This window comes from Cyprinus carpio, chromosome A4, assembly GCF_018340385.1.
Source record: "Cyprinus carpio isolate SPL01 chromosome A4, ASM1834038v1, whole genome shotgun sequence".
Classification (NCBI taxonomy): Eukaryota; Metazoa; Chordata; class Actinopteri; order Cypriniformes; family Cyprinidae; genus Cyprinus; species Cyprinus carpio.
Genome location: NC_056575.1, coordinates 26,088,112 through 26,115,054, shown reverse-complemented (window position 1 = coordinate 26,115,054; position 26,943 = coordinate 26,088,112). Strand labels below are relative to the sequence as shown.

The 26,943-nt window shown below is 43.9% G+C and overlaps 1 pseudogene; it reads right to left on the bottom strand.

Annotated features, from left to right (window-relative positions):
• LOC109067450 lies at window positions 1–26,250 on the bottom strand (annotated as a pseudogene).
• Between the last annotated feature and the right edge of the window lie 693 nt (window positions 26,251–26,943).

The window sequence follows — 26,943 nt, the reverse complement described above, 5'->3', positions numbered from 1 at the left end:
GGCTTGCCTATTAAGTAAACACTAAAACAGCCCGATAATATGATTGATTCCTCTACAGAAAGTCACCTTCATTGATTTTTCATTTTAAGCAGTTTTATTTATTTTCATTGATTCAACTCTTGTTTTCTCCAACTTTGTTCCCACTGAGGAATAGTTTTGCCAGACCAGCTTTAAGGTAACTCAGAGCATCTTTATTTGCTTCCTCAGCTTTAGCCGTTCTCAACATTTCTTCAAGCTCTCGGACCCAGTTTTCTTTCCCAGCCTCCTTCAATCTGGGGATGAAGAAGTCGAGATGCTGAAGAGTGAAGGCAGAGTCTGGTTTTAATGCGATCTGTGACAGATGCTTAATGGTCTTGTAAGCATTGAACAGAAGAATTTTCTTTTGATCCTCAAGCTCCTGCAGATCTTTGTCAAGATCATCCATTACAACAGAAAACCTCTTGGTTTTAGCATCTCCATATCCCTTTTTTAATTCATCTAATTGCATCATAACGTTCGATGTGCTGATGACATATTTCTTGTTTTCTTTGACGTGTTTGCTGTGATGACACTTCCCAGTGCACACAGTGCAGTAGCCTTTCTCCATGACTTCACAATTGCTGGGATCAGAAACAAACCAGCAGTCAAACTCATGACAGTTTTCCTCACAGACAGTGCAGGTCGTCGCCTTCCTGTTCTTCCATGAAGCACTTTCAATGGCCACCTTTACTTTGATTGTCTTTTTGACTCTAATGCTAAAGTTTGTACTGCTGTCAATCTTTTCCTTGTTTTGTTTCATTGCCTCCTGAATCTGAATTTTTTCAGATTTTTTGGACTCTTTCTCCTCAACTCGCAGCTGTAAGTTACAGATTAATGCTTCTAATTGAATGCGCTCTATGAGGACATTTGAAGTCAACTCTAAACTTCTTTTCTTCTTTTCATCCAGAGACTGAAGGAATTGCTTTGTCTCTTCCATGCTGTTTTCCCAAGCAACAATAAAAAAACAGCTTTAACAACTCTCACTCTTCTGCGCTTCAGCTTGCCGATTGTTGAATAAGAAATAAACAGGTTGGCCGCTTTTGTCTCGTCTGCAGGGGATTTTAGCTTTATTGATGGCACCAATGACGTTTTTGGGTGCCATACCATCAGAGTGTGTGATTAAAAACACAATGTTGTTCACAATGTCATTTCCAAACAAAGACAGAATTGAACTGATAATGTAATGCTGCCTGTCTGAGAGACGATTCTTAGATGCTTGAATCACAAAACACACGGCATCAACTTCACGAACTCCATCAGTGCTCTGAAACAGAATGGCTAAATTCGCAGCAACGTCCAGATCTTTTTCAAGTCCTCTAGTGTCTCCGTAGCCTGGAGTATCAATGATGGTGAGAGATATGGGACTTTCTTCAGGACAGACCTCATACATGGTGATTTCAGAGGTTTGTGATTCTGATTGATCTCCAGCTTCTTCTTCTGTGATTTCATACCATATTTCATCTTCAAACTTCACTCCCAGTAAGTAGTTGACCATGGTGTTTATAAGAGACTCGTCTTGACAGCCACATTCTCCCACAACAACAAAAAAATTTTTTTTTTTACAATTGTCTCTTACACCACAATAACACCATCTTACTTACTTCCACCATCATCAAGAACCACTCTTCTCTTTGTGTCTAGACGAAATCGTTTTGGAGGACCTTGATGTATTAGAGTCAGTTTGCTGGGTGAAAGTCTTGGCTGTCTGTAAAATATTGAGGCAATGTTACTCAGTCTTAAACTCTTGCTACATGAATATTCTATTAGTAGCAGTCAGTAAACAGACATATTTTTTGTTACATAGATTTTCAAAATGTAATTTAGGAACACAATATCCGTTTTTACCTCAAGATCAGTGGTCTTCTCTTGGCATGCATGATACTTTTAAAAATGGTTTGGATGCCACAGTTTTTTCTAGCAGTTAAGCACCCTAGTTTTTATGTGAATGATTAGTGTACACAAAAACTTTGTGTCTCTTAAATTTGGTCTCCAACATATAGCTTGTTCAAAGCTCAGTGGTGGACGAAGCACGCAAATCAAGTACTTGAGTAAAAGTACAGATCCATATAATAAAATATTACTCCAGTAAAAGTACTCAGAGTGAAAGTACAAAAGTACTTGAATTTTTATGTACTTAAGTAAAAAGTACCGATAGATGAATATTTATTTTGCAGTTTTATATAGGCTACTTTTATCATTTAATTTTATATTATCATAATTTTTTTTAATAATCCTACTGTTCAAAATACCTGGGATTTTCCCAAAACAACCAATAAGGAAATAATGAATATAATAAGGAAAATATAATTCGATTTTCATAATGATTTTTTTTCTTCTCAAACCTTGTCTGTGGTGTAAAAACACCCCTGGCCAAATGACCTCAGAGGGTATCACTTCCCACTTTGATAATTACTGTAGTTACCATGTTCTGAACATCACATCCTTTCTTTTTCCCTCAGATGTAATCTACCTAGGTGGTTGAATAAAAATATTTGGACTTTTATTTTTAAAAAATGACCTCAATTTAGCACCAGTAAACTCATTAGCTAGATAGTTAGCATCAGCTAACACTATTGACTTATTTTCACCATGATTACCCTTTCGAAAAAGAAGTGTATTCAAGTGTGCTATTAGTATACTTCTTTTAAACTAAAAAATAAGAAAGTATGCTTTTAGTTGACTTTTTATGTACTTCTCAGAAATGGGCTTTATGTACTCCTCAGAGATATACTTAAAATGACATTTAATTATACTTGACTTATACTTACAAAAAGTCTAAATATATTTGAGCTATACTTGTGCTCCTAGAATCTGTTTTCATTGTTATACGGTAGAGGGTGCTAGTACACATCTTCTGTACAGAATTTAAAAAAAAAAAACACTAGTGGAGAAGAAAAAGGAACAACAGATACTAACACGTAATATAACACGATCATCTGACATGAAACAGCATCAAAACAGTAACGGTATGGAATAAAATGTCGACCGATGAAGAGGTAATAATTACAGTCAAGCTTTGGGGTGTTGATCGACTCCATCTATGTTTTGATTATCATTCTGAATCCAATTCATAGCCTTTTTTTCAGCTTTTTGTTAAAAATGTTTTTTTTTTTTTATGTAACTTACCCACATTAAAGTGTTTTAAAAAAGAATGCATGAAGCTAGAATAAAATGTTTTTGTTTACAAGCAGATACGCTGTTCATTCTTTGGATGTTTTGTATTTTCAGATATTCATGTAACAAAATATATACAAATTAAAACCTAAATAGGGACAAGCATACTACATGACACTGATATTTGTATACTTGAACTATACTTAAGTATACTTAATAAAATAAACTTGCAGTATACTACTTTTTGGTAAGGGTATGATTAAACATTTATATTTGTCTACTCGGCTAGTTGATCCAGATACATAGTAACTTAGGCTATGTGTGCTGACAAACAATATAAAAACAGACATCACATAGGGCTAAATGCATAGCATTTTAGTAAAACTGCTAACAGCAGTGGGGAAGATGAACGAGCATGAGTTATTTAATCTGTGTTATTTGAATGTTTTTTTACCTAAAACATAGAGACTCTAATGTTAATGTGATTGCATTCAAGCATTTCAGTGGGCTTAAACAGATCACTCTTTACAGCAGATTTAGTTCACAAACAACTGACAGCTTTGACCTAAATATGATTTTCAGATACAGTAATTAATCCTAAAATTTGACATTAGTAACTTACTTTTAACAGCATCAGACACACTCACAAGATATCCCTGTTCTTACTTGTGAATTCAGTTCACTGGAGACTTGCACTAAATGGATCATTTAAATCAGTGAGTTGTCGACTCAAGAACAGCTGCAATTGGATCATTCTAATTTGTAAATTAATCGTTTGGCATGATTTGTGAACCGTTTTAACGGGTTCATTAAAAAGAAGTAGTTTGTTTGTGAATCAGACACTGCTTCTGCATCTCGGAGCACGTGATAAATTATAAGGAGTAACGATAAGTTTTATAAAATGTAGTGAAGTAAAAGTTACTCAAAATAAAACTACTCCAGTAAAGTACAGATACTTGAAAAATGTACTTAAGTACTAATGATGCTGAAAATTCAGCTTTACCATCACACCACTAGATGTACTTAATTTTCCATGTTGAGCTCCATCTCACTCACAGTTAAGCACATGAACTAACCAGAATACTCTTATGACCATGAGCTTGGACAGGGAACACAAATCTGCAAGGACACACAAATCGGTCTGCACGTGGATGGTGTGCATGGACATGAGCGGACTGTGCTGAAAACGAAAATTACATCATACAGACTATCTGCAAACTGGACCAGAACGTGGACAAAAGAGGTGTAGTTTCACCTTCAGACAGTTGAGAGATAATTAATTTTTACATTTTTAAAAAAAGTAATTATACCATAGTCTGTCTAATTATACCAAGTTCTGTAAAGCCTCCCTACTCGATTCTATCGCGCTGTGTATGCACACATTCAGGAGCATATGAACTTTTACTCAACACTGCAATGCTTTCTCTAATTAATAAACAAAATTAGCTACTGAATTGCTACATTCAGTGCCAGCCTGTCCAGCAGGTGTTATAGGTGGTCACCAAGCGCCCTGCCTAATGGGGAGGACCCAACGGCCGTAAGGTTGTCATTTGAATTTCTAGGTGTGTTGTACTTGGAGTGGTGCTGCACATGTCGATCTGCGCTGCGGTGCTTCAAGTAGAACACACCAGGGCTATACAGTCTGCAATGAATAAATTTGGCACAGTAGCACACATGCATGGGTTTGAAACCTGTTTTCAAACAAAGTGAACATTTTATGACGTTTTTAGCCCAAATTCCTTTCATATGTTGATTAGCACTACATTATAAATATACTTTATTCATATAAAAATACCAGACGTGGCTTGAAGAACAGAGATGAAACATTTGATCTCAATCATATGTATATAGTCTTCATGTTTCATCGGTTAAAATGTCTCTACCTGCTTTTTGTTAAGTTACAGCGATAGTGTATGCCTTTGTCCATATTAGGGGTTTTCCTTGAACGATATATGATTTTTGACTTCTATGAGTTTCACTTATGGATTTACTGTGTGAGGGTTCCCTCTGGCTACCAGTATGAATGAAAAATTGCATTACATGTGTGCAGTCACTAATGCTCACAAAACCTTTATTTTGGGAAAAATAGGAAAAATTATACTACTTCTAGTTTATCTCCAGTGTACAGGAGTTTTTTCCCTTTTGCATGTATAAAATTTCCTGACAATAATTAAAGGGATACTCCTCCCCAAAATTAACATTTTGTCATTAATCGCTTACCCATGTCGTTCCAAACCCGTAAAAGCTCTGTTCATCTTCGGAACACACTTTAAGATATTTCGGAGGAAAACCAGGAGGCCTGTGACTGTCCCATAGACTGCCAAGTATATAATGGTGTCAAGGTCCACAGTCTCCTCTGTGTCTCTCCATATCACTGTATGCTGCGTATGCTCTTCTGTATCATCCGCGCGGATGATACAGAAGAGCATACGCAGCATACAGTGATATGGAGAGACACAGAGGAGAGTGGTGACAAAGGAATTGTTGAATAAAGTCATTATTTTTGTTTTCTTCGCTTACAAAAAGTGTTCCGGTCCGCGTGGTAGTAAAAAGAATCTACCAAAATTAAGGCCGTTGAAAGGTAGTAAAAGGTAACAAATGCAATTTGACTTGGTAGTAAAATTTTCATCACCACCTCAATATATAATGAGTTTCCATTTTTTTGCTTAATATTTGTGTCTCCATGTTTTAACTTCATCTAGCCTAGTTTAAAAATATATACCGTAAACAAGACCCTGAGTGAGTTGGAGTTGATAGCAATGACGTAGAAGTAAACTATGTAGAGTTCCGTGGTTGATAGGCTATCAGCAACGACAACAACGTTTTCTGCCTTTTTGCCTCAGTTGATATTAGCCACTTGCTTCTATTTTCTACCAAATTTACAGTGTGAAATGGGGAAATGTAAGTTTTGCGATGCTAGCAGCACTACACAGATCGCGGAAAATAATGCCAACTTAAGGTCAGCTGTCGTCGCACCACCTCAGCAGCAAACCAGTGCCACCAGCACCACCACGGCAGCGATAGCCAGACAGCAGACCTTACCGTCACAAATATCAGCCCTCAGGGCTGAGGTTCTCTGGTGCCTGAACACCGCAACCAACCATAATTCATATAATTCGAATCAGGGCATTGGGGAATTGTTCCAAAACATGTTCACTGACTCCGATATAGCCAAAAGTTTTGCGTGTGGCAAAGATAAAACAGCGTACATACTTGGATTTGGCATTGCTCCACATTTTAAGAAGCTTCTTATAAATAGCATTAATGATTCTGGGCCATATGTTCTAATGTTTGACGAGTCTCTGAACCAGTCCGCTAATAAAAAGCAAACCGATATACACCCTCGGACATGCAAGGGCTAAAGAGTGACGTCTTCATATTTTGGGTCGCAGTTCCTTGGACATGCAAGGGCTGCTTCAGCACTTGCTGCAAAGCATTAACCCTCTGGAGTCGATTAACGCGTATACGCGTTTTGGGGTATTTTCTCCTGATAACCCCGAAAAGAACTTAAATTACACTTTCAGTTTTGATCGTACAGATAAGAGCAATACATCAATCGAATCTGTAAAGGGTCTACTTTTTTTGTATACAGACATAATAACAACAAAACTTTGTGCACTTATAAAATAAAGATAACAAACAAGGTGTGCTGTCTGCATCCTTTGTCTGCGCTGATCTACAGTTACAAATGCGTCATTAAAATGAACTGTAACTCCGTGAATACTTAACGAAGAGACATGAGAGAGATATCTATTGAAAGCCTGACATGTCTACTTTTAAACTAAACAAGTGCTGCCGAAAACAAATATTCTGTGATAAAGTAATCCATATGAAAACAACGCGATGTCCGAACGCGCTTTTCAGATTCAAATGTTTCACTGAAGCGCGCGGCTTTTGAATACGCCCACACAACAGAAGACAACGCAGCGAGATTGTTCTTCAAGTTTTTTTTTTTTTTTACTGTTTGCTTCGCGATGAGAGGAATAAGACATAATTCACCCCAAAAAGATGTGATGTGGTTGAGGATTTGAGATTTGGATTTCCTCAGAAAAAAAGAATGAAGCACTTTATCCAGCAGAGATCATAAACATGAGTAAGTCTCTTTTTATTTATATATTTGTACTAGTTTTCAGATAACGTGTAAACATTTTAATAGTTAGACTTTTTCCAAACTATAATTCCTGACTAAATGTATAATCAAGTGAAATATTATGAAGTTTCAATAACAATATACACTACTATACCATTCAAAAAACTTGATGTAAATAATATAAATGTACCAATAAATGTAACTTTAACAAATGTAATAAACAATGCTGTTCTTTCAATTTATCCCCCCTAAAAAACCTGAAAAAAAAATATTCTCAGCTCTTTTCAACATTAATAATAATAATAATAATAATGATAATAATAACAATAAATGTTTTTTTTTTTTTTTTTTTTTTTGTAGAAAATAAGATTGTTAAACGGATTTCTGAAGGATTGTGTGTCTGGAGTAATGATGCAAGAAATTCAGTTTGAAAGTCAGCTTTGATTGTTCCTAATAAACTGTTTAACTGCACTCACAAGTGAATATTAAATTATGTTGTGGGATAATTAAATATATTCTAAATAAACTACAAACATAAAATTATATACATTTATTTTGTCCTCACATTCTTTCTTGTAACTCATCCCTCTCAGTCACACAGCTGACTGAATGGCTCATTATGCAGCTCATTATGCAGGCCTTTGTCTTCTCAGGTGTGAATTCATGATAGTTGACGCCTACTCGCATATGACTTTTACCAACAAAAAGTGTCTTAGAAAATTTAAATCAATATATTGTTTTCTGTAAGTGAGTAAACAAGATGATTTTCACATCATTTAGAAAAAAAAAAATTCTAGGCTACAAGCTCCAGTTCTCAAAAGTACTGTGAACCAATTTTCTGTATGTGTTTTATTGCCTTATTCAAGTGATTTAACATTTTTAGTTTTTCACTAACCACGCATAACATTTTTTTTCTCAAAAACACAATCATGTACATACATGCTGCTCACATATTATTATAGCCCAGTTTGTGCTGATTACAGTGAGATTAGACTTTAGCCATTTAGATATTTATAAGAAACTGAAAAAAGCACAAATGTCAGGGCATGACAAAACTTCTCCAGGCCCCAAAAATACCCTTAGACTCCAGAGGGTTAAAGTAAGTTGATATTTTCTTGTTTGTTCTTTCTTATTGTCGTTATATCCCCATTTGAACATTTTTATGTCATAGTTAGCCTAAGCTTTAGCCTTCAGCGTGAACACTGTTTCCCAATGGTAGCCTATTATTTCGTGTTTGTCGGGGTGTGATTTTCAGATGAAGGATTTGGTATATTTCTGAAATATGAATACTACAAATGAAAAAAAAAAATTTGACAGATACTTACTGGGACTGTATTTACTGTCTATCTACTGTCTATTTTATAAATAACAGAGTACCAAAACCATGACATAGCGTTGTCAAGTAAGCAATTTCACTGGATCTAAACAAATCAATCTTATCATAGTATTCACCATAGCAGTGGCTTTCTTAATCTATTTAAATAATTTTACAACGTTTCCAAGACGTTCGTATATTTTATTTACACAGTAGGAATCACATACTACAACATATATTCATACCAACACGATCAAATTTTATTTTAGCATGACTTTCCTCCATAAAAGAGACCAGCATGTAACTTCATAGCATGCGGTTAAAATCCTTAAATTCACAGACGTGTCTTGGCTTTATTTTTGAGGCAAAAAACGTCACTTTTAACAGCCGCCAGTCTTTGATAAGACATGAAATATTCACTGAAATTTTGTTTCTTTCTATTACACCTGCCAGGGAATCTGTGTTATGTGGCTAAGTTGCTGCCTAGCAGGTAAATCACGTTTAAATGGCTATAGCCTACATTTAAAACAATTAATTAGCTAGAAACGATCCCACATGTCTACATTCAATGCTATGAAGCCACTTCAAAAGTTTGTTTAGATCCAATGACACTACCGTCATGGAAACGGAACGTCACACTTTGGTACTCTATTAATTTTTAAATAAACTTTTTTTTTTTGTGTGTCAATTCACAGGAGTGTGTTGCACAACTCAACTTGAGACACCTGCTGTCTGTCAGTATGGATGGCCCAAATGTCAATTTCATGCTCATGAAGCTCCTTCGGAACGAACATTCAGAGCTTCATGGGGATGCACAACTCATCAGTGTTGGCAGCTGTGGCTTGCACACCCTCCACAATGCCATGAAGGCAGGATTCACAACATGGCAGGTAGACATACTGTTGCGAGCTATGCACTACATCTTCCACAATATTCCTGCCCGTAGAGAAGATTACACCGCCACCACAGAATCTTCTACCTTTCCCCGATCTTTCTGTGGCCACAGATGGGTGGAAAATGTCCCTGTGGCTGAGAGAGCTGTCGACATTTGGCCCATGCTTTTAACATACGTTGATGCAGTTCAGAAGAAAAAGGTGCCAAACCCCAACACTGCGTCATATGATACCATTTTGGCTGCGCGGGATGATGATTTAATAATTTCAAAGCTCCAGTTCTTCTTGTCAGTTGCACAAAGCTTCAACCCCTTCCTGACCAAATATCAGACCAATGAGCCTGTGCTGCCCTTTTTAGCTAAAGATCTGAAAGAACTCCTGATGGTAAAAAATGTAATTACTGTAGAATTACTGTCTTCATTTGAATGTGATTGAATGCTAACAGTTTTTTTCTTGTACTTGTAAGGCTTTACTGCGGTGATTTGTTAAAAGGGAACTTTTACAGGACCGAAGCTCACTGCAAATTATCACAATCCAGGTATCTGAGGAGAAGAACTGGGTCTCTCTTAAAAGTGTGGACATCGGCCTGAATCTGCTGAATCTGCCATCAAGGTAATTACTGTGCAGATAATTTCAATATCATGCGTGAATTGTGCTGTCGGCATAAATAGAGTTCCCTTTCAGTCGGTCACGTTCGACGTTACGAATGGGATCTCGCCCGAGAGCCCAATCACCTTCGAGTGGTACAAAACTAGCCAATGGTACACAAAGTACCTTGGTCTGTGGGATTTGCATCGCAAGCTCCGCCCCGCAAAGCGGGTATATAAGGAGCAACACGAGCAACTCGCATTCAAGCTTTCGCTTCGGAGCCGAGCACATCGCTTGCTGCTATCACCAGAGTGTTACAAGCAAGAGCTGGTGTTGGTGTGACGGCGCGATTCAGCGGTTCGTCTGGGTTTCCTGCGACAGCTCCCGCATTCCCCTGGGCGCTTCAACACCTCTGAAAGAGCAAAATTTCTTTCACAAAAGGGATACGGGCCGATTTGCGTCTTTTTAAAGATGTCATTTCGCCCGTGCGTTTCTGGGTGCGGTCGATACATCGCTCCTCGTGACGGTCACGATCGCTGTGTCACGTGTCTGGGCTTTCAGCATGCTGAGACTGCATTCGTGGATGACTCATGTCCTCATTGCAGGGACTTTACCATCTCGGTGTTAAGATCGAGACTTGATTACCTTAAAAGGTATAGAGTCCCCTCTGCCACACCCAGTTCTAGCTCCTCTTCTCGTAAGAGGGCTACTTCGGCTGGTGGCCAGGGTGATCTGAGGGTTACTGTGTGGGCTTCCCCGATGAGCCAACCTCCTCGGACCACACCCCCCTCACATACACCGCAGCCGGTTGAGTTTCCGGATGAGTTTGCTGGACCCTCTCAGGCTCCTGACATCTCATTCAGGGCTCGCGAAGAGGACCGTATGTCGATCGCCGCATCACAAGGCGGGCTTGAGTCTTCGGGAGATGAGGGTTCGGCTGCGTTGCCTCCCTCGGGAGTGCCAGCGTTGTCCGAGTCCGATCCCGAGCTGACGTCCGTGCTTTCCCGGGCAGCGGAGAGCATCGGACTTGAGTGGAATCCTCCGCCCTGTCCCGAGTGCTCGAGGCTGGATGATTGGTTCCTGGGGGCTGCTCATGCGGATCGCCAGCACCCCCCTCTGGTTCTTTTCTTCCCGGAAGTGCACCAGGAAGTAACCAGTTCATGGAAGGCACCTTTAACTGCCCGAAACCGTTCTGGTACTTCCTCCGCCTTCACTGCCCTCGATGGCGGGGTGGCCAAGGGGTATGCTGGGATTCCCCCGGTGGAGCGTTCTATTGCGATGCAACTGTGTCCACAGAGCGCCTCCGCTTGGCGTGGTGGTCCCAAGCTGCCCTCCAAGGCCTGTAAGTTCTCATCCACTCTTGTGGCCAAGGCTTACAGAGCTGCGGGCCAGGCCGCCTCTGCCTTGCATGCCATGGCCTCACTTCAGGTCTATCAGGCCAAGCTGCTCCGGCAGCTGCACGAGGGCAGTGCTGACCCAGGGGTTTTGCAGGAGGCACGCACTGCAACCGACCTCGCTCTCCGGGTGACGAAGGTCACTGCGCGCTCCTTGGGTCAGGTGATGTCCACTTTGGTGGTCCAGGAGCGCCACCTATGGCTGAACCTGGCAGATATGAGGGAGTCTGATCGGGCTCAGCTCCTCAACTCCCCGGTCTCCCAGGATGGCCTCTCAAGCAACCCCCTATAGAGCTTTGCCCAGCAGTTCTCTGCCGCCCAGAAGCAGTCTGAGGCCATCAGACACATCCTGCCCCGGCGGCCCACTGCTGCTTTCATCCTGCCGCCGGTGCAGCCGCCGCAGCCTGCTCGTCGCCGAGGGCGCCCCCCTGTGGCCTCCTCCACTCCCGCTCGGCCACAGCAGCAGCCTTCACCCCGGCCGCAGCGAGGAGATGGCCGCAGAAGGGCGGCGCAACCCGTCTCTGCCCCTAAGCCTGCCAAACGCCAGGCCAAGCGGCGTTCCTGAGACGGGCGACCCGGAGTTGGAGACGTCAGCTCGTCAGGAGATGGTAGCAGGACCACTCCTTCCCCCGGAGGAGGGCCAGGGGGAGAATCCTTTGTTCTCATTTTCATTTTGTTCCGCCACTGGCACTGCGGCCGGTGGTACCCAAACCTTCACTAAAAGAGCTGTTTCCTCTACCTCCGGGTCCCAAGAGGCCACGAACGACAGTTGGCGACGTGCTTCCTCGCCGCTCTCGTTCTCCTCTCCCCTTGCCAGTTTCCATGCAAAGCCGGCTCGAGAACGCTTCGCCTTCTCATGCCCTCTTTGCTGCTTGGAGTCAGACGAGTGCCCGCACTCCGCCCCCGCTAAGGGACGCTATGCCTCCCATGCTGGGGCTGTCTGCTCCACCACGCTGCCCCACCATGGGTACGCCTGTAGTCCCCTTGACCCCGCTGGTTCGGTTTCTGGGAGCCTGGCTAGAGCTCCCCAGGCCTTCCCGCTGGCTCATCCGGACGCTCAGGCTCGGCTACGCGATTCAGTTCGCCCGGCGTCCCCCCAGGTTTCGGGGTGTCCGCGCGACGATGGTGGGCAAAGATGCCCCTGTCATGCGCGCGGAGGTCGCGACCCTGCTGGCAAAGGGCGTGATAGAGCCGGTCCCTCCAGCCGACATGAAGTCCGGCTTTTACAGCCCTTACTTCATAGTACCCAAGAAGACAGGTGGGTTACGGCCAATCCTGGACTTGTGTGCTTTGAACCGAGCTCTGCACAGACTCCCGTTCAAGATGCTAACGCCCAAGCGCATTTTCGAATGCATTCATCCGATGGATTGGTTTGCAGCGATCGACCTGAAGGACGCGTACTTTCATGTCTCCGTTCTTCCTCGACACAGACCCTTTCTTCGGTTTGCTTTCGAGGGGCAGGCATATCAGTACAAGGTTCTCCCATTCGGGTTGGCCCTGTCTCCCCGCGTCTTTACGAAGGTCGCGGAGGGAGCCCTGGCTCCTCTCAGGGAACAAGGTGTCCGTATCCTCAACTACCTCGACGACTGGCTGATCCTAGCTCACGCTTGAGAACGGTTGTGCGAGCAAAGGGATCTGGTGCTCAGACACCTTGCCCGACTGGGTCTTCAGGTCAACTGGGAAAAGAGCAAGCTCTCCCCTGTGCAGAGGATCTCTTTTCTCGGTATGGAAATAGACTCGGTCGCCATGTTCGCGCAGCTTACAGACGAGCGCACGCAGTCACTGCTGAATTGCCTGAGACAATTCGAGGGCAAGAGAGCGGTTCCACTGAAACTGTTTCAGAGGCTCCTGGGGCATATGGCGTCCGCGGCGGCAGTCATACCGCTCGGGTTACTCCATATGAGACCGCTTCAGCACTGGCTTCACGACCGAGTCCCGAGATGGGCATGGCAACGGGGCACGCTCCGAGTGACCATCACTCCGGCCTGCCGCCGAAACTTCACCCCGTGGTTGGACCCCTTGTTTCTACGGGCCGGAGTGCCCCTAAAACCGGTGTCCAGACATGTTGTTGTGTCAACAGATGCCTCTGCCATGGGCTGGGGTGCCATGTGCAACGGGCATGCTGCATCGGGCTCCTGGACAGGACCCCGACTTCAGTGGCATGTCAATTGCCTCGAGTTGCTAGCAGTACGTCCTGCTCTGCACCGCTTCAGGGCCCTGCTGAAGGACAAGCACGTTCTGGTCCGTACGGACAACACTGCGACCGTAGCGTACATCAACCGTCAGGGTGGTCTACGCTCCCGCCGCATGTCACAACTCGCTCGCCATCTCCTCTTGAGGAGTCACAAGCATCTGAGGTCGCTTCGTGTCATTCACACCCCGGGCAGGCTCAATCGTGCAGCCGACGAGCTCTCAAGGCAGCAGTCTCGCCCCCGGGAATGGAGACTCCACCCCCAGTCGGTTCAGCTGATTTGGGAACACTTCGGAGACGCTCAGGTAGACCTGTTTGCCTCTCCAGAAAATTCCCACTGCCACCCTCGGCACGGACGCCCTGGCACACAGCTGGCCGCTGGGCCTGCGCAAGTATGCGTTTCCCCCAGTGAGCCTTCTTGCACAGACGTTGTGCAAGATCAGGGAGGACGAGGAGCAGGTCCTCATGCAGGTCCTCATGATTGCGCCTTTTTCTGGCCCGGCACCCACGTCCGGACCTGGTTCACTTCAGCGAACTTGATACGCCTACTGGAACCTCTCGCGACAGCCCCTCCCTGGCCAATTCCTCTGAGGAAGGACCTACTTCAGCCCTCAGCCTGTTGAAGGTAAGTCTCTTGGGAGGCACGATCTGATCATCAGGTCCTGAGAGGAGCAAGGAGGCTTAACCCTCCTCGCCCTCAGCAAGTCCCCTCTTGGGACCTCGCAGTGGTTCTATCAGCACTGCAGAGAGCTCCCTTCGAACCCTTGCTCTCAGTAGAGCTAAAGTTTTTATCTTTGAAAACTGTGCTCCTGACGGCTTTGGCTTCGGTGAAGAGGGTCGGGGACCTGCAGGCATTTTCAGTTGATGAAGCGTGCCTGGAATTCGGGCCGGCTAACTCTCACGTTATCCTGAGACCCCGGCCTGGGTACGTGCCCAAAGTTCTCACCACTCCTTTTAGGGATCAGGTGGTGAACTTGCAAGCGCTGCCCCTGGAGGAGGCAGACCCAGCCTTGGCACTACTCTGTCCAGTACGTGCGCTTCGCACCTATGTGGACAGAACTCGGTGCCTTAGGACCTCAGACCAGCTCTTTGTCTGTTACGGAGGCCAGCAGAAGGGAAAGGCTGTCAGAGGTTATCCAAGCAGAGGTTATCCCACTGGATAGTGGATGCCATTGTCCTGGCTTATCAGGCTCAAGACCTGCCATGCCCCCTAGGGGTGAGAGCAGCTCACTCAACTAGGAGCGTAGCTTCCTCCTGGGCGCTGGCGCATGGCGCCTTGCTAGCAGACATCTGTAGAGCTGCGGGCTGGGCGACACCTAACACATTCGCGAGATTTTATAATCTCCGTGTAGAGCCCGTGTCCTCCCCGGGTACTCGCCCCTTCGGGCCAGTAAGGACCTGCTCGGTGTCAATCCGCTTGCTGCGCCATTCCACTCCACGGACTGGATGCGTGCGCTATTCCCCTCAGGTGAGTTCCTCAGTCAGAACCCTGGGTTCCTCCAGCACTGTTGATGTCCAACACTTGCGTACATGCCCTTTGGTCAGCCCTGTGTGGGACTAGGTGCCTCCATGTGTTGTGATTCCCCTTTTCTGGGTAATCCCACGTGTGTATCTCCACAGTAAGTCTCTCTGCAGCATGTGTCTTTCCCTTGGCAAGCCCCTTGCCAGCTCTGTCGTTGAAACTTCCACCCTGCGGGCTGGGTACCTCAGAGTTCTTATGTATCACCGCCTTGGTAGATACCTGCCTTCGGTAAGTCCTCCCACGGGCAGGCGGCCTGCTAGCATACGTCCAGCTGGAATATGCTACCCAGTGTATTCTGTGTGAGCTATAGGCCCTCACTCGTGCTGGCCTCACGACAGGGTGCTATCACTCACAAGGGTCGCTGGAAGACAGCCATGTGGCATTTTGTAAGGGACCCCATTCGTAACGTCGAACGTGACCGACTGAAAGGGAACGTCTTGGTTACGTATGTAACCCTCGTTCCCTGAAGGAGGGAACGGAGACGTTACGTCCCCTTGCCACATCGCTGTTCCGCTGAATGGCCGGGTCACTGGCTCGGCTCCTCAGCGAAGACTTGAATGCGAGTTGCTCGCGTGGCTCCTTATATACCCGCTTTGCGGGGCGGAGCTCGCGATGCAAATCCCGCAGACCAAGGTACTTTGTGTACCATTGGCTCGTTTTGTACCACTCAAAGGTGATTGGGCTCTCGGGCGAGATCCCATTCGTAACGTCTCCGTTCCCTCCTTCAGGGAACGAGGGTTACATACGTAACCAAGATGTTCCCTTTCGATACTTCTCTCATACTGCGTATGAGGAAAAGCTCCTTTTTTCCTCGATACTGAAGCCTTTTTTCAATAACGCAGTGCAACTGCACTGCCATTCGTTTAATCTGTAAACTTTTTTAAACCAATGACAGTGCTGTGTAGCTGCGCGAGCCTGGGGCGAATGGCTATATAAGCAGGCAAATCGCCAGAGGAAATCAGATCTCACTCCTTCAGCGACGACTTCACTTCGCTGGATTCCTACTGAACGCCTTCGCAGGAACGAGCTCTCGCCCTCGAAGAGGCACCGCAGCGGACAAGCTGAGACCGGCGACTGCCTGCAGCACCGGCGCTCTCGCAGACAGCCGCTCTCCAGTGCCGATCTCCGGCGATCCTAAAAGAGCTTTTTCCAGCGGTTTTCACCGTTCTAAAAGAGCGTTTCAGAGCCCCTCTGTATGACGATGGCCATGGTGAGTGCGTCTCCTGCCTGGGAAAACCCCACGCCGAGGCGTGCCTCACCCTCTCCAATGAGAGAGCCGTCCCCTGTCCTCTTCTCACGCCCAGAGCAGCGTCCCTCGGCTGAAGCAAGTGAAACAGAGGATTGGGCCAGTGATTCTGACCCCTGCTGAACTTCTCCGCATCCTCTCCAAAGCCGTCAAGGAACTCGATCTAGAGTGGGCCCCCCCTGAAGAGCCAACGCGCAGCAGGATGGACGAGTGGTACCTGCCAGGACGCCGCCAGGCCCCCCGCCAGCACTCTGCCCCGTTCTTCCCTGAAGTTCATGACGAGCTGACCAGGTAGTGGCGCGCCCCCTACTCGGCCCACTTATGCACTACCTCCTCTGCAGCTCTCACTTCAGTAGATGGCTCTCAGGAGAAGGGCTATGAGCAATTGCCGCGTTTCCGTGGGGTGATTCCCACTTTGGTAGAGCTGGACAACGCTCAGGTCCTCCGCACCGAAGTGATGACTCTGCTAATGAAGGGAGCCATAGAAATAGTTCCTCCCTCAGAAAGTGGATCGGGGTTCTACAGCCCTTATTTTAATTGTCCCCAAGAAAGATGGCGCTCTCAGACCCATCTTAGACCTCAGACTCCTGAACCTCTCCCTCATGAGACGGAAGTTCAGGATGTTAACATTGAAGCAGATCCTCACACAGATTTGCCCTGAGGACTGGTTCTTCTCGCCGGACCTGAAAAATGCTTACTTTTACACCCAGATATCCCCCCATCACAGACGATTCTTGAGATTTGCGTTCGAGAGCGTTGCTTACCAACATGCAGTCCTTCCCTTCGGGCTGTCTCTAGCTCCCCGCACTTTCACAAAGTGCATGAACGAGGCGCTTTCCCCTCTGAGACAGATGGGAATCCGTGTCTCGACGACTGGCTCATTCTAGCCCAGTCGCAAACCGAGCTAGACCATCACAGATCCGTGCTCCTGAGCCACTTAGAGTGTCTAGGACTCAGGGTAAATTTTGCCAAAAGCTCACTGCTCCCCAGCCAATGTATTACATTCCTGGGAGCAGCCTTCGACTCAGTCCATATGAGAGTGATCATATCACCAGAGCAAGCTCTGGTAATTCAGCAGCTCATGGCTTCTGCCAGGAACAAAGCCTGTTTCCCTTTGAAGTTCTATCAGAGGATGCTCGGGCTGATGGCTTCTGCCTCCCCAGTTTTACAGCTTGGCCTCCTATGAATGCAGCCACTGCAATACTGGCTGAAACCCGGGGTCCCACTTCACGCTTGGCAGCACGGCCACTTTCGCATCAGGGTCAACCAGGCCTGTCTGGCAGCCCTGGAACCTTGGATGAACCTTGTTTTGTTCAGTCGTGGAGTACCCCTACAGGTGGTTTCCAGAAGGACGGTGCTCTCAAGAGATGCGTCCAACCTGGGTTGGGGCGCTTTGTGTGAGGGCAGACCAGCTTTCAGCTCGTGGTCACACGAGGAGAGCCATCTCCAAATCAACTGCCTCGAGATGCTGGCATTGGAATGAGCCCTTCAGGACAGTATGACAGTGGTGTCCTACATAAATCACCAAGGCGGCCTTTCGTCCAGTTGCCTGGACGAAATATTAATGTTCTCTATTTGTTAGGCCCTTCAGAGCAACCAGGAGGCAAGATATGGGAGCTTTCTGTGCTAACCTTCAGGAAAGAATGTTTGCAGTGCCTTGTTAAGGTGGTCAGAAAATTGCAGGACAAATTCCCCCTAAAGTTTCCTATGGTTAGGCACATTGCATACCTTGATTCCACAAGAATCCACCAAGAACCGGAGTGGTGCATCAAGCAAATGAAGAGTGTAGTGCAGACATTCCTTCAGGGAAAGAAACTGATAGATGGCATTCCAGCTGGTAAGAAAATATATACAGTATGTGTAGGGACAGTAGAAGTGGAAAGGTCATTCAAATGAAGGCCATGTTCTAAGGGTGTTCTACTTTGGTAATGGGCAGTTAAGCAGACTGAAATGTACTTAAATGTCATTAATGATTATATCTTTGTCAATATTGTAGGTGATGTTATCATTCAGCAGTTTGTATCCTTGACCTCAGTAGAACGACAAGATGAAGGTTTCCTGGCCTTTAAACCAATGAAGGACTGCCTAGATGTGTTTCTTTACACAAATCTCAGTACGCTTTACCCTGACTTACTACGGTTTTCCAAGAGTCTCCTTCTTCTATCCCATGGCCAAGCCACTGTTGAAAGAGTATTTTCAATTAATAAAGAGGTGGAAACATGCAATCTCCAGGATAGAATGCTGGAATCACTTCGATTAGTCTGTGACCGGATCAGCAGTTGTGGGGGTGTTTTAAAAGTGCCTCTGACAAAGGAGCTCCTTGCCTCTGCCTCATCTGCAAGATCTCAGTATAGACTGTACCTGGAGAATGAAAGAAAAAACAAGGAGAGTGCCGCACATGCTCTAAAGAGGAAGGCAGTGGAGGAGGAGCTTTTGGATCTCAGAACCCAGCATGAGGTACTAAGTCGTGTTTGTGAGTCTCTTGAAAATGACGTGGACAAGTTGGCCGAGCAGGCTGAGGGAAAGACCAGGTCCAAAATGGCTGAACTTATCATCAAGTCCAACACACTTCGCAGAAGGCAAAAAGATGAAAAAGAAGAGCTCCGCCAATTGGAGGAAAGAATTGAAGAGAAGTCCTCACAATTGAGACTTTTGTGACTGTGCCTTTCCCCTCCGTCTTAATCTCACAATACTTAATTCTCTCCCTTCTTATCCATTCATCTCTTGCTTCTCTCATCTCTTTCCTTCTCTGTCCTTCCTCTTTACATATGTGTCCATGTATTCTCCTGTTCTCCCACAGCCCCCCTCTCCTATTTTTCTCCCTCTCTCTCCCTCCCCTTTTTTCTCTCCCTCCCTCTCTCAGTTTGCCATCTTAAGTTATCAGCTGATGAATACAGGTCAAATTGTTACAACTTCTCTCTTAAAATTTGTTTTGGGACATGTTCAAACTGCCATTCATCAATGAACGAGTCCAGTGTAAGTTATTGTTACAAGTTACCCCTTGTGATGTATTTCTTGTGATGAAATAAATTGCTGTTTTGGGATAGTAATTCACTGCGTGTGTGAGAATGTATGTGGGTAAGTGTGTGTGATTTGACACACTTTATTATTAATCTTTATTAATGTTTATGGTTGTTAAGTGTCATTTGTTTTTAAGAAGTGCCAAGGTTATTATTCATCATATTAGGGCTAAGGGCTATGGTTAGGGTAACTCAAGGGCTATGATTAAGGTAAGGACAACTACAACTCAACTCAACACTACAAAAAAAAACATAATTCACAATGACAATACTAAATGATCACAATTAAACATAAGTGTACCTAATGTGTATGATGGGTGTGACAGTGTCACACTTATACCTTATAGTAAGTAGTAAGTGGTGCTTTGCATACCCCCCCCCAAAAAAACAGGTCTGCTGCTGATGTCATGTTGGTAGTAAAAAATATTGTGGAGGTGGTAAAAAAGGTAGTAAAAGGTAGTAAATTCATCTCTATGATTCCTGCATATACCCTGGTGTTCCCATCGCTTCATATAACCCAGATTACACGTCTGATGGCAGATGGAGTATTCAATGACTTTCATACCTTTTATGGACCTTCACACGGTTATTTACTTGGCAGTCTATGGGACAGTCACAGGCCTCCTGGTTTTCATCCAAAATATCTTAAATTGTGTTCTGAGCTTTTACGGGCTTGGAAAGACATGGGGTAAGTGATTAATGACAAAATTTTCATTTTGGGGTGGAGTATCCCTTTAAGAAATTACTGTTAAAAAATATTGTTTTTAATCATAATAATTTATAATAAATCCTTAGACCTTTCTAAACATTTATAGTTATAGTCCTCCTGTCTGTTAACAGTTCAGCTCGTGGTCACACGAGGAGAGCCATCTCCAAATCAACTGCCTCGAGATGCTGGCATTGGAATGAGCCCTTCAGGACAGTATGACAGTGGTGTCCTACATAAATCACCAAGGCGGCCTTTCGTCCAGTCGCCTGGACGAAATATTAATGTTCTCTATTTGTTAGGCCCTTCAGAGCAACCAGGAGGCAAGACATGGGAGCTTTCTGTGCTAACCTTCAGGAAAGAATGTTTGCAGTGCCTTGTTAAGGTGGTCAGAAAATTCCAGGACAAATTCCCCCTAAAGTTTCCTATGGTTAGGCACATCGCATACCTTGATTCCACAAGAATCCACCAAGAACCGGAGTGGTGCATCAAGCAAAAGAAGAGTGTAGTGCAGACATTCCTTCAGGGAAAGAAACTGATAGATGGCATTCCAGCTGATAAGAAAATATATACAGTATGTGTAGGGACAGTAGAAGTGGAAAGGTCATTCAAATGAAGGCCATGTTCTAAGGGTGTTCTACTTTGGTCACTGCAATTTCTGTAAAATATGTTGATGATAATTATTATGAATAAAAATTTTGTTTAATGTTTTTATTTAGTAATAACAACAATCAGAATTATTAGGTATCATATTGATAAATAAAAACATAATTTTTGGCCAAATTGTGCAGACCTATAAACAGACACAACAAGCTTCTTTATAACAAACAAGTGTTCTTTATAATTTTTGGTAAATAATAAAGGGTGTATATATATATATATATATATAACCAGTGCATCGACGCTGACTCAGATTTTGGTATTCACTTGATATTGCCTCTCAGAATAGTCTCTCATAATGTCAGGAAGTCTTGTAACACATCAATGCTATTTTTAATTAATTTGAAATGAAAGAAAGATAGAGAGTGTGGATTCTAACTTAAACACTTCTGATTGGTCACTGCATTCAATAAATCATCTCAGTTACAAATGGTTATCCTCGTTTCCTAATGGAGGGATTGGAGACTTGTGTTGTATGACGACATATGGGGGATCATTCTTGGGAGCGAATTCACCTCTGCAAATATCAGAAAAGGGTCAATGAAATGCGAATGAAATTGTCGTGTGAATTTTGCATGTGAAACCACGCCCGTGCTGATGGGTATTTAAGGGCTGGTGCATGCAGATTGCATTTCACCATCGTTCTGAGGAGCAAAGGTAGTGTCTTGGAGCATCAGAAATCAGTACAGAGTTGTGGCCAGAGGGGCACACGTCTCAATTCCCTCCATCAGGAAATGAGGGTTACCATTCATAAACAAGAATTTCCCTTTCTGTTGTACACTACGACATGTGTCATATGATGACATATGGGGGTCCCTTTACTAAACGCCACAACTACTGTACACAACTGCTGAGTTATGAGGTGACCGAAGCACATGTGGGCAAGCGGGAGCATACCAACAACCAGTGCATCAACGCTGACTCGTAACCTTCCAATGTCCAGGGTAAATGACCGCAGGTCTCCCTTTCTTACAAGGAGCGCTACTCACCTAGAAAGAGATCACTGCATTTGTCGGCCTTTTCTGATTATTTAGTAAGGAATAAACATATAGCTTTTCAGAATAGACAGATGGTATACAGCTGGTTGTTAACGTTGGAAAGCATTCTTTCCCATGAGGAGAAGAATGCTACAGAGACCACACCCCTGCCTGAGTGGAGGTAACGTGTGGAAATACACCTAGGGACTCGCCAGCTGGGACTACTGACCTAGGGAGATCTCTGTGGTGGGCTCCATCAAAGAGGGGAGGCTACCTATCCCACAGTGACCTTTACAGAGCCAGCTCTGTCGAGGGGAAGACACTGGGTTCACCAACAGGGGAACTGAACAGTGAGAAAATACATTGTAAGGGGTGACTGTCAGGGCATCCACAACATACAGATCTATAGCCATATAACAAGGGCTCACCTGAAAGGGGCAGCAATCTCGAATAATGGGCCTGGTTACTGAGTTTCTCCTCCAAACTCTACTGGAAGTGGTAAATGATGGAGTAAGTGGTATAGGGTTTACCATGCTGGGGAACTGAACTAGACAAAAGAGCGAACTTTGTCACCTAGCCAGGGGATAGATGCTACACGAGCCCTGCACCCAGCCAGTTCGTCAAGACTTTTACCTGGTGTTACCGAATACTGGAGATGAAACTGGTTCCATTCAAGGTTAAAGAACCTCGCAAAGGTGTTGGGTGTAGCCCAGCCCGCAGCTCTACATATGACTGCTAATGATGCACCGTGTGCTACAGCTGAAGTGGAAGCAATGCCACAAGTGGAATGAGCTCTAACTCCTAGTGGACATGGCACATCCTGGGCCTGGTAGGCCCTGAGAATGGCATCCACAATCCAGTGTGCCATTCTCTGTTTGGAGAAACCCTGTAGCATCTACTTAAGATCATGTACGATCGTTTGGGGTTTATGTTGTAGGGATTCCTTTAGCCTTTTGACATTTGCATATAAATTACAGAATCTGGCCCCATAGTATACATTTATATGAGTGCTTAATGGCAAGGTTTACCCCTATTATCTGGAAGATACTGAGCAGACCTTCTTTAAGGTCTCCCCATCCAACTTCAAACACATTCCGAGATAACTAGATAGCACTCGAGTGTCAGACACCTAATGGGCCCGGCTGAGCACCCAACTCACTCACACACACACACACACACACACACACACACACACACACACACACACACACATTTTATTCATTTAGACTATAATTAATCAGTAACATATGTATCTGGTATATGCATGTATTGTTTGTATGTTTCACTATGGTAGTAGCATAGTTACCATTCTTGATTTGTATTAGTTAGACTCTCAATGCTTATACTCAGGTATATGAGTGGATCTCTTCTTTAAGATCTTCGACATATGTTGTCCTTGGTATCAAAATGATCTGCTTTTTATTCCCCAAACAATTAGTATGTACATTATGTGAGCCTAAAATGCATCATACTATTTGTACCATAGTTTGGGTTACCAGATAACTAGTTCATCACTCCATTCATAAAATATGCAAATCAGGTGTCATTGAGACAAAGAAACACTTTCCGCTGAAACTATATGCCTTGTTATTGGTCAATCCAACCAAAAGGGGTGTTTACTGGGAAACCAGATAAAACCTCTTCCACACCCAAAAAGGCGTCTCTCTCAACTTGCGGTTCCCTGGAGACACCCATCACCTTGGACACCTCGCGACTCCCCTTCCGGGGAGTCCTGGCAGTTTTCAGCAACTTTGTTGATTCACTTTGGAGCGGTCAACCCATGGATGAAATGACGAAGGTTTCACCCCTAACAGGATTCAACAGGAATCTACGCATTATACATGCACCGGGACACTTTGCTCAGCAACTACAAAACCAATGCAAGTAACCGCTTGTTAACTATTTAGATGCGCTTCTAGGCTTTGACCCCTTTTAATCAAGGAGATGAGATTCTTTGATGGTTATTAACAGGTTGTGATTTAGTTTATGAGTAAATTCTGCCATGACTCTCTCTCTCTCTCTCTCTGCTGCGCGCTCTCTCTCTCTCTATCTATGTGTGTATGTTTGTGTCTAGTCAGATGTTGCATGTTCCCCTGTAGTGTAGTTTAATAAACATCCATATGTATTCACACTTGGTTGTCTGTGTTTGCTGCTCACAGGACGAGGTCACTTTAACGTTCTGGTTTCGTTACGTGCTCTGGGAGCAATGTATAAGTAGTAAAATTATTTTTCGTGGCCAGAGAAATTATTTTACTTAGAGTCAATAAACGATTAACCTGCGGACTAACAAATCATTTTATTGTACTATTAATGATATAATGCTACAAGTAATTCCTGAAGATGAATGTAGTTAATAATAACCCGTTATGATTAATTATCTACATCTCACTTTGAGCTAATTTGTTACAACCTTTCCCTTTCTCTAAAAGGGAAATCAAACAAAAAGCTGTTTAGATTATTTGAAACTCGTGTCCATTCCAAATAAGTTCGCAAAGTGCGAACTGGACATAACAGAGACAAAGCTTGGTTTCCTTCTTTGGAGGGAAATGCTTGCAGGTTCACCACTTGGTCCCTGAAGGGAGTAGTGAAAACTTCGGGCACATATCCATGCCGGGGTCTCAGGACAACATGAGAGTAGGCTGACCCAAATTCTTGGCACTCATCACTAACTGAGAGGGCCTGTATGCCCCCCACCCTCTTGAGAGACGTGAGTTCTGTCTTCACTGATAGGGCACTAAACACGATGGATTGCAAGGGCTCAAACGGTTCTTTCTGTAAGCCCAAGAGGACTACAGAAAGATCCCAAGAGGGGATGAGGTGTGCAGTCTTGATGGATTTACTCCCCGAGCACCTCTAAGGAACCTAACTATGAGCTCATGCCTTCCGAGAGATCTGCCATCAACCAAATTGTGGTAAGCTGCAATGGCAACAATGTAAACTTTTAGCGTGGAGGCAGACAGCCTTGTTGTAAAAATGAAAAGCATTGCCCCAAGGCCACATCTCTGTGGGTCTTCACCATGGGAGGCACACCACCTAGTGAACACGTCACTTCAGGGCATAAAGCTGCCTTGTAGAAGGAGCTCTTGTCTGAATGACATTTAGACAAGACATTTAGGATTAAATATTGAAATTGTCATTTTATGTGCTATCTCTTCACTCATCAAATTATGACAATTTTTACTCACAAACACACACACTATAACATATAAGCCATGCCATTACATGGACTCTTTGTGAAGTCTTGATTTGCCCTGGCTGTCACGTGTTTTGTTTCTAATCTATTAATGTATCCTGTATATCTGACCTTAGACTGTTTCCTGATTCTCTGATCATTATCTGCTTGCCCCGACTTGGATTGTTTCACCTGGACTCTGTTTGCTAGCTGCCTGCCCTGATCTCCTGCCTGGTTTACGATTCTGTCTCTGCCTGGTCTCTGCTGTGCTACCTTGCCGGTATTTGATCATGTATTGTCTGACTATTCTTAATAAAGCTGCAAATGGATCCAAACCCTTCTGAAGTGTCGCAACAGTGCCACTATGGTTTCTGGGCCCTCTGAACAGCAGATGGCTCGGGGGCCCCCCTGGGAATGCATTTCAGGCCCCCACTCCCTCGTCAGGCCCTTGGAATACTCCTAATCTTCCCCCTGTTATTTTGTCCCTAATTATATTTCTCAGCAACAAGGGTTTAACCTGCTACTTTAAAACTGATTGACTATTAGTAGACAGATGCTGAGCACATGCACAATCTCTCTCTCTCTCTCTCTCTCTCTCTCTCTCTCTCAAAAATGAATTCAAATAAATGTTGTAATTCATTCAAATAAATGCAGTCTTCCCTCACTAATTTCTCCTTGTGTCTGATTTGAAGTGAACAGAATGATAGAGTGCACTACTAAATAATAATGTGCATAATGGAGGGATGCGTCAGTTGATTATTGCCACCATGTCGTGCATTAAAATCGAGTAGTGCACTGTGCACAACTAGCCGTGGATTATTATCCTGTAGAAAGCACATAAATTTCAACTCACCCAAAACTCATGGTAATCGCTGGACTGAATGTGTTCCCCACAGAAGACTTTCACTGTCACTCTCCAGTCTGCTTACAGCAAAACAGCTCATGTAAGAAAGTGAGTATATAAATAAATACTATATTTAAATATTGAGAGATGCAATTTCACTATTAAATTAAAATATAAATTAATATTCTTACACAACAGCCTTTGTGTCAGGTGTCTTTTAGAACAAAAAGCTTTAAAGAAAATATAACAATTTAACAAGTCTAACTGGCTAAAGTGCCTCTAAACCAAACGTGCTTTCAATTTAATTTAGAATCTAAACAGTCTGAATAAAATGATGGGAACAACACTTTCATTTTATTCATGTCATAAATGTGTACGCTTCATCTCATTTAGGCTTTTATTCAGCAGTATCTGGCTGATCTTTTAACACCTTACATGCCAACTCACAATTTTTGATCTTCTCAGGGTGTTCTCTTAGCTGTTTCCAAAAACACACCTTCGGTTTCAGGGATGACAGATCCTTCTCATCATATGCTCCAAAACTGTGGAATTCTCTCCCAGCTGACATTAGGGATGCAAACTCATTAGATATTTTTAAAACTTCTCTTTTTCAGGATCGATTTTACTTTGATTCGCTTTCTATTGTGTTGTTTTTTTTTTTTGTTGTCTTGTTATATATAGTGTATTGTCTTATATTGTTGTGTTTGCCTTTGTTTACAGCTTTTATGTAAAGTGCCTCTCAAATTTACTGCAGACCCCCTTGCGACCCTCTGGGTGTCCCCCCCAATTTGAACCCCCCCACACTAAATGCACATTTGATCTCAGATTATGAGATCATGATTTTTAGTGTAACTAAAATATATGAGATCATGTTATTTTTTTTTTGTTTAATTATACTCGTTACATACTGGAAAAGTGCACGAAAAGTTCTCATACCTTGGCAAGTTTCTTTGCATGAAGTTCTTGTTGATACTCACTGATGTCCTTTACAGATATACACACTCATATCATTTATATATACTGCTGCTTTGCGGAGGGTGGAGACAAGGGGAAGAACAACATACTGCACATTCATGAATAACCACATATTTTGCTGCCATTGAAATTAGAATTTGCACTTTATGTTGTTCAAATTCCACTTTTAATTTTCCTTAAACAAGAACAATTCCAAATTTGTCATCCATGATGTAAAC